This window comes from Nerophis ophidion, linkage group LG20 (genome assembly GCF_033978795.1).
Source record: "Nerophis ophidion isolate RoL-2023_Sa linkage group LG20, RoL_Noph_v1.0, whole genome shotgun sequence".
NCBI lineage: Eukaryota > Metazoa > Chordata > Actinopteri > Syngnathiformes > Syngnathidae > Nerophis > Nerophis ophidion.
This window is the reverse complement of record NC_084630.1, coordinates 46,145,733-46,154,452: the sequence shown is the minus strand read 5'-3', so window position 1 is coordinate 46,154,452 and position 8,720 is coordinate 46,145,733. Positions and strand designations below refer to the sequence as shown.

Genomic DNA, 8,720 nt, shown 5'->3' with positions numbered 1-8,720 from the left:
ATTGTTTTTGGAAACTGTGGACGTCGTGTCCTCCGAAACAAAGAGGAAAATAACCATCCGGATTGTTATACACGCAAAGTTCAAAAGCCAGCATCTTTGATGGTATGGGGGTGTATTGGTGCCCAAGGTATGGGTAACTTACACATGTGTGATGGTATGGGGGTGTATTGGTGCCCAAGGTATGGGTAACTTACACATGTGTGATGGTATGGGGGTGTATTAGTGAACAAGACATGGGTAACTTACACATGTGTGATGGTATGGGGGTGTATTAGTGAACAAGACATGGGTAACTTACACATGTGTGATGGTATGGGGGTGTATTAGTGCCCAAGGCATGGGTAACTTACACATGTGTGATGGTATGGGGGTGTATTAGTGCCCAAGGCATGGGTAACTTACACATGTGTGATGGTATGGGGGTGTATTAGTGAACAAGACATGGGTAACTTACACATGTGTGATGGTATGGGGGTGTATTAGTGCCCAAGATATGGGTAACTTACACATGTGTGATGGTATGGGGGTGTATTAGTGCCCAAGGTATGGGTAACTTACACATGTGTGATGGTATGGGGGTGTATTAGTGCCCAAGGTATGGGTAACTTACACATGTGTGATGGTATGGGGGTGTATTAGTGCCCAAGACATGGGTAACTTACACATGTGTGATGGTATGGGGGTGTATTGGTGCCCAAGGCATGGGTAACTTACACATGTGTGATGGTATGGGGGTGTATTGGTGCCCAAGGTATGGGTAACTTACACATGTGTGATGGTATGGGGGTGTATTAGTGCCCAAGGCATGGGTAACTTACACATGTGTGATGGTATGGGGGTGTATTAGTGCCCAAGGCATGGGTAACTTACACATGTGTGATGGTATGGGGGTGTATTAGTGAACAAGACATGGGTAACTTACACATGTGTGATGGTATGGGGGTGTATTAGTGCCCAAGGCATGGGTAACTTACACATGTGTGATGGTATGGGGGTGTATTAGTGAACAAGACATGGGTAACTTACACATGTGTGATGGTATGGGGGTGTATTAGTGCCAAGGCATGGGTAACTTACACATGTGTGATGGTATGGGGGTGTATTAGTGCCCAAGGCATGGGTAACTTACACATGTGTGATGGTATGGGGGTGTATTAGTGCCCAAGGCATGGGTAACTTACACATGTGTGATGGTATGGGGGTGTATTAGTGAACAAGACATGGGTAACTTACACATGTGTGATGGTATGGGGGTGTATTAGTGCCAAGGCATGGGTAACTTACACATGTGTGATGGTATGGGGGTGTATTAGTGCCAAGGCATGGGTAACTTACACATGTGTGATGGTATGGGGGTGTATTAGTGCCCAAGGCATGGGTAACTTACACATATGTGAAGGCACCATTAATGCTGAAAGGTACATACAGATTTTGGAGCAACATATGTTGCCATCCAAGAAACGTTATCATGGACGCCCCTGCTTATTTCAACAAGACAATGCCACGCCACGTGTTACAACAGCGTGGCTTCACAGTAAAAGAGTGTGGGTACTAGACTGGCCTGCCTGTAGTCCAGACCTGTCTCCCATTTGAAAATGTGAGGTGCAATTTGAAGCCTAATATACCATAACGGAAACCCCGGACTGTTGAACAACTTAAACTGTACATCAAGCAAGAATGGGCAAGAATTCCACCTGAAAAGCTTAAAAATTTGGTCTCAGTTCCCAAATGTTTACTGACTCTTATTAAAAGGAAAATGCCAACTTTTTTGCAATGTGTTGCTGCCATTAAATTCTAAGATAATGATTATTTGCAAAGAAGATGCAGTCTATTTAAATTTTATATAAGTTGAAAAGGATTAGCAAATCATTGTATTCGGCTTTTGTTTACGAATTACACAACATGCCAACTTCACTGGTTTTGGCTTTTGTACAAATACAAGTATTTTGCAATGTTGTTTCAAAGTCAATTTGAAGGACATGTATGTATAATCCACACTGCATGGATGTCTTGCACCTGCTGGGGAGGTACAGTAGGTGCCAGAGACCAATGTCAGGCATGATAGACATGTTGAAACTGATGTACATGCATGTTTACATACAGCGTGCTGTGGAAAAACAAATATGGAATTAAACATTGTGTCCTTCCTGAATATGCCGATGCTTGTTTGCGCCCCCTCCTTGAGCCTTTCAAAGCTGTGCTTGTCTATTATGTAGAGGCTGGTGTAATAAAAAAAAAGGGCCATGGGACTAAAAGTAGGTCAGTGAGAAGGGATAAGTGGAGGATAGAGGGGTGGGAGGCAGGGGTGTTACATCATTCCCCTCCACAGTGTACATTCAGAAGGGAGTCCTCCTGTTGCTGCTTGAGGGAGCAGCTTATTGCAAATTCTCTGGCGCACTTTGCGGGAAGTGAATGTTGAGTAACTGTCCTAACTGGTGCTGTATGACATTGACCCATAATACTTTGTCACTTTTAGTTCCACGCTACTCGAGACACTGTGCAGGAGAGGAGCGCTAATTCCATGTATGGTTAAACAAGTGAGGGTGAAGGTGATGTATAGCAAAAAGCGTGTGTGTGTGTGTGTGTGTGTGTGTGTGCGTGTCAGAGAGAGTAAGTGGAAGTAGGCAAAGCGTGTTTGCTCCGCATTGCCTGCAGTCGTCAACAACTCAGTTATGTAACCGGGATGCTGCAGTATGTAGGTCAGCCGCACGAGGAGAGGCAGAGATGGGCTAAGTATGTAACTGAAGTGTGTGTCTGCGTGTGTGTGTGTGTGTGTGTGTGTGTGTCTGCGTGTGTGTGTGTGTGTGTGTGTGTGTGTGTGTGTGTGTGTGTGTGTGTGTGTGTGTGTGTGTGTGTGTGTGTGTCTGCGTGTGTGTGTGTGTGTGTGTGTGTGTCCTTTAAGATAACTGTCTTGAACAGATTTAGAAGGACATTGCACAGCCAAAGGGTACATTATTTTCAACGCCACTTTAAAATCAAGTTGTTGTTTTTTTTGAGTACATCTTTTCAAAGGAGAATACTAGAAATGAAGCTTGTATATATTTTAGAGTAGTCGGTGTCCAGCTGGTTCACAAAGTGCTTTGTGTATTAAAGTCCTACTGAAAGCCACTACTAGCCACCACGCAGTCTGATAGTTTATATATCAATGATGAAATATTAACATTGCAACACATGCCAATACGGCCATTTTATTTTACTAAATTGCAATTTTAAATTTCCCAGGACTTTTTTCTTGAAAACGTCGCGTAATGATGACGTGTACGCGTGACGTCACGGGCGGATATGAATATGACCGCTGCGCACACACACAGCTAAAAGTCGTCTGCTTTAACGGCATAATTACACAATATTTTGGAGATCTGTGTTGCTGAATCTTTTGCATTTTGTTCAATTAATATTGGAGAAGTCAAAGTAGAAAGAAGGAGGTGGGAAGCTTTAGCCTTTAGCCACACAAACACACGGTGATTCCTTGTTTAAAATTCACAGAGTTGAAACTTAACTATGGATCACAGCGGACATGGATCACGACCACATGTCAACCAGCAGGTTTCGGTGAGAAAATTGTGGTTAAAAAGTCACTACTTACTGGATATCAGCTGAACTTGTGCCTCCCATACAGCTGCTGTCGACTTCTCCGAGACACTGCGCGTCAACACCCGTGGACGTACACTTCCGACTATCAGGTACTATTAAACTCACTAAAACACCAGCAACACAATAGAAAGATAAGGGATTTCCCAGAATTATCCTAGTAAATATGTCTAAAAACATATGAATCTGTCTCAATGCAACGCGATTGCAATCGCGTTTTTTTTTTTTTTTTTTTTTCCTAGTCCGTCACTATGAATATCCTCAAACACAAATCTTTTATCCTCGCTCAAATTAATGGGGAAATTGTCATTTTCTCGGTCCGAATAGCACTTTTTGTTGGAGGCTCCCATTAAAAACAATGTGAATATGTGAGGAGCCATCAACATGTGACGTCATCATCTGCGACTTCCGGTAGAGGCAGGGCTTTTCTCCAGTTGCGAACTTTATCGTGGATGTTCTCTACTAAATCTTTTCAGCAAAAATATGGCAATATCGCGAAATGATGAAGTATGACACATAGAATGGACCTGCTATCCCCGTTTAAATAAGAAAATCTCATTTCAGTAGGACTTTAATTTGTGTAGTAACTTAAAAACGTATATTGTTCACTCCCATTTCAGCATGAAATAATTTATTAGTTTTTTTTTTTCCTCATGTGAAGGCTAAAACATGATTTTTAGCTTTTCCTTGTAGTGAATATGTGTTTTGTAGTGGCTCATTAAAGGTTATTCTGCACATTCCGTGTGCCATGTTGGTCAGATGCTTTACTCAGTCTTTTTGTTCAAAGTTGTTCATTAATTAATTTTTCTTCAGTAAGTGGAATATGTACTGAACTGTGCGATCTACTAATAAAAGTATCAATCAATCAATCAAAGTCCCCCTGTGACGGTTTAATTACAGAGAGAAAATCCCAGGCATTAATAACACATTCCCCACGTCTTCCCACACAATTTTATTGCAGCAGAAAAACGTTTGAAAAGAGCTTCTGCAAATCCAGGCATTTTAAAAATGCCCGCGAGATTTGAGGGGGGCTGTTAAGATTGCTGTCAAGGTTAAAACATTTTTCATTTACAATGCAGATAAAACATTATGTTAGATATGGTGAAAACATAAGAAACTCATAAAATCACAAGGTGATGTATAAGCCCTGTCAAAAAAAGCCAGCGAAATCCTGGAAGGAATTAAATAGAAACGCATACTCCATGGGCCGGATTGAGTTGGATCCAAATTACCATATTTTCCAGACTATGAACTGCTACTTTTTCCCCACGCTTTGAACCCTGCGACTCAAAATGGCAAAGCTAATTTATGGATTGTTATTCTGTGACGGTCATATTGTTTTGTATTAAACAAATAGTTTTCAATTACACCAACAGAGACGCTGAAAAGGTGTGTTGTTGTTTATGCTATGGCACCCTCTTTTGGTTGAGTTTGCTTACTGCAGGTGCTACAGGTTCAAAATGTACTACCCGTTTTGTTTCTTGAACCGGGAGAAAGGATTCTTTACTCATCACTCCAAGCAATGTTTTTAAGTTTTATCATATAATTAAGACATATTTTTACTCACTAAACTGTCCCACGTGTGGTCTGTAAGAGTGTTTTCATGCATATTTGTCAGTGCAATTTTAATGTAATCAAGCTAGTGTCACCAGCATTAGCTAATATGCTAACATGTTTATAAGTATCTGTTAGTGTTATTAACTTACAATGGCATTCTTTTTGAATTTTCTTAGTTCCGTTACCGTGGGGTTATTGAGTCTGTTAAGCTGATTGGAGAGCGAGCTTTCGCAGTTAATGAGTCCAAAACAATGACTTCTGTTTTGTTTGCTCAGCCCTTTTACTGCCGTACTACAGGCAGTGTTTGGAAACAATTAAGGTTTGTAAAATTAACATTTTTCGTAAGGTATGTAAAATTGACATTTTTCGTACCGGTATAAATCTGCAGATTTTAGTCCGGTGCGGCTAATATATGTAAAAATATTTATTTATTCTAAAATTTGGTGGGTGCGGCTTAACTACCGATACACTCTATAACCCAGAAAGTACAATAATTGGCTCCTTTTATGAGTGACTAATACATGAAATAAGGCATCAATTGCATTCAACTTTTTACTGTATGATTTTTCACATACAGTAGAGCTTTAATGTACAACAAAGCAAATGTAAAATAATTCCTGCGTGCTTGGCAGCATTTCAGCAGCGTTATTGTGCCTTGCTTTTGCACAGCGCTGTAAAATAGGTCAGAGAGTCAGCGTGTGTGCGCGCGTTTGCATAACAATAATGATCTCATTGGCTTCCACAAATGCGTGAGTTATAAAAATGGGGCATACGAAAGTTGGGCACATGTAAAATAAAAGTAGGCCACTTGAATAAGTGTGTGTGTACGTGTGTGTTGAATCAGCGTCATGTTATGCAATATGAAACCACCCCCGGGCCTTATTACCATGTCTTGTGGCCTCGTGCTACAGGAAGTGACCTGCTCATCTGTGTGAGATAAGTGGAAAGTGTGGATAAAGAATTGGTTCTGGCACGCAATCCATCATCTGCCACATGTTTACTCCTGATTTGTTTCATTTTATAAGCGTTCTTATGTGTGCACTGACTGAACAAGTAGGTCGGATTAAAGCAAGTCTGCACCGTGGATTGGAATCTTTGCTCCTTCCTACAACATCCCAAAAACATGCATGTTTTGCATGACCCCCGGATTTCCACTGGATGCGTAACGACTGCGTAACGGCGCTGCCAAGGTGGACTCCTTCTGTTTCCGTTCAAGTCAACGTGTCCATTTCCACCTCCGCCATATTACAGGCATATCCTGTACAGCAGAGCTGGGCAAAAATTTTGACTCGGGTGGCCACATTGAGAGAAAAAATGTGTCTGGAGGTCCAATGTGTATGTGTGTATGAATTCTGTAAACACATTTGGCTGTAAATATCTGCTGTACAGTGTGTTTGGGTCCTTCTTTTTTCAGGAACACTAGTAACAAAAGTCACAATATCCAATAGAGTTCTAAAAAGTTATGACAGACCACCTCAAAAAAACAGAATGGAACTTCACGTTTTTTATACTGAATGGGACACCCAAAATGTACATGAAAATAAAGAAAAGGGCATTCAAAATATAAACTATGAACAATAAAACACTGAATATTAACAACATTTGAACGTTGCTCCTCTTTTACTTCTCAGACCAGCTCCTTGATAGACTTCTACAATCACGCAAAACACAACACAAATGTAACAATCAGCAAAATATAAATGCAAGGGGTAATAAACCCCTACAATTTGATATATTATCACTTTTATGCAGGAATGTGTTGCAAAAATGTGTTTGCGTATCTGTTTCTGACACATGGCTGCTCTGAAAACAAACCCCGCCCACTCTGCTTTGTTCCTGGTCTGAGCTGCTGTGACCTAGTTTACCGTAGTAACTCGGATAACACTCAAAAGTGCAGATTTCAACCATTGAAATACTTTCTATAGTTCAAGACTTACGGTCATATAAAAACAGCACTGCGCATCATAATAGCGGCGACAGTTTTGATGTTAAAGGTAAAAAAAAAATTATGTAGAACGTCCGGCTGGCAGGATTGAAAATCCTAATGGGCTGCCTATGGCCCGCGGGCCATGTTTTGTCTCCTATACATCTATTTGGGGGTATGTGTACCTGTATTTGGGGAAGTGGTTAGCAGGAGTTGAATGAGCAGGGATGATGGCAGGGCCGAGTTTATTTGCTTCTGCTACTCTGGAACGACAGAATAAACTGTTCGCTTTATTAAAACTCCCCTTATGTCGTGATCGTTTACGTTGAATTGAATTGATTAACGTGGACCCCGACTTAAACAAGTTGAAAAACTTATTCGGGGTGTTACCATTTAGTGGTCAATTGTACGGAATATGTACTGTACTGTGCAATCTACTAATAAAAGTATCAATCAATCAAAAACGGCGCAGCCGCAACAATGTGCTGGTTGAACTGAAACAGTTGTATTATGGTAGCCAGTCCAGGGTGTACTTTGCCCCTCTGGGATAGGCTCCAGCATAGTAAAGGAATTGGCTATTGCAAGAAATGTAGCATTGAGCATGAAAAATAGCAACAACTTTTTTTCATTGGGTTTTTCTATTTAGGGTGCCTTTGGTCATTATAAAGTATTACATTGACGCTATGGCAGTAGTTTTTCCATGGAAACAATACAGTAGATTCCTGCTATGGAATGGGAAAATGTCAACAATGGACACACCCATAAAAAGCCCCCAAATAAATGGGTGTTCAAAAATATTTTCCCACAGAGTACTGCATACAGAACAATCAAAGGATACTTTGATATTATCATTCTTTATTTTGTAAAAAAAACTAAACAAAAACACAGGCTGGACAAAATGGTGTTAACCCTACAGTATAAGACAGTTATAAACCAACCCATCCACCCATCCATTTTTTACAGCTTGTCCATTTTGGGGTCCGGGGTTGCTGGAGCCTATTTCAGCTGCATTTGGACAGAAGACGGGGTACACCCTGGACAAGTCGCCACCTCATCGCCATGCCAACACAGATATACGGACAACATTCACCCACTAGGGCCAAATAGTGTTGCCAATCAAACCACTTAATATTAAAAGGCGACCTACAACCTACTTTTGCACGAATCCTTCAGACTTAAACTACTTCTACTCTGTTTACCTGTCTGTTTTTATACCGTTGTATACTGTGTATGTATACTTTGTGCTTTTAATACTGTGTATCCATACTTTGTGCTTCTAATGTGTGCTGCTCTCTAAATCTCATTATACTGTGTATAATGACAATAAAGGCTTTCTATTCTCACCTGTTGGTGCCTGTTTTTGTGTATTTGAGAACACCATACATCCCTAAAATTTGAATCAAACTACGTGAAACCATTACATGTTATGTAGATCACAAGAAAAGGATTTAAATGTATAAAACAAATATGAACCCCTTGAGTTACCATGAAAAACGGAACTTATACAGTATAAAATAGAGAAAAACATCCATGAATAGGCGGGGATCTCCTGTACTGCTTTGGTCACAACATTTGACAGCTTTTCTTCTTGTCACTCACACTCAAACCATCAATCTGTGCTCACAAAAACACATTGGAAAAAAGCATT

The 8,720-nt window shown here is 40.6% G+C and overlaps 1 long non-coding RNA gene across 1 annotated transcript; it reads left to right on the top strand.

Moving 5' to 3' along the window:
* The first annotated feature begins 2,344 nt into the window (after window positions 1–2,344).
* Window positions 2,345–8,395, top strand: LOC133538618 (uncharacterized). The gene is made up of 3 exons (XR_009803056.1): window positions 2,345–3,552; window positions 3,620–3,683; window positions 8,036–8,395. It is a non-coding gene; the product is annotated as an uncharacterized LOC133538618 (long non-coding RNA).
* Window positions 8,396–8,720: the final 325 nt, after the last annotated feature.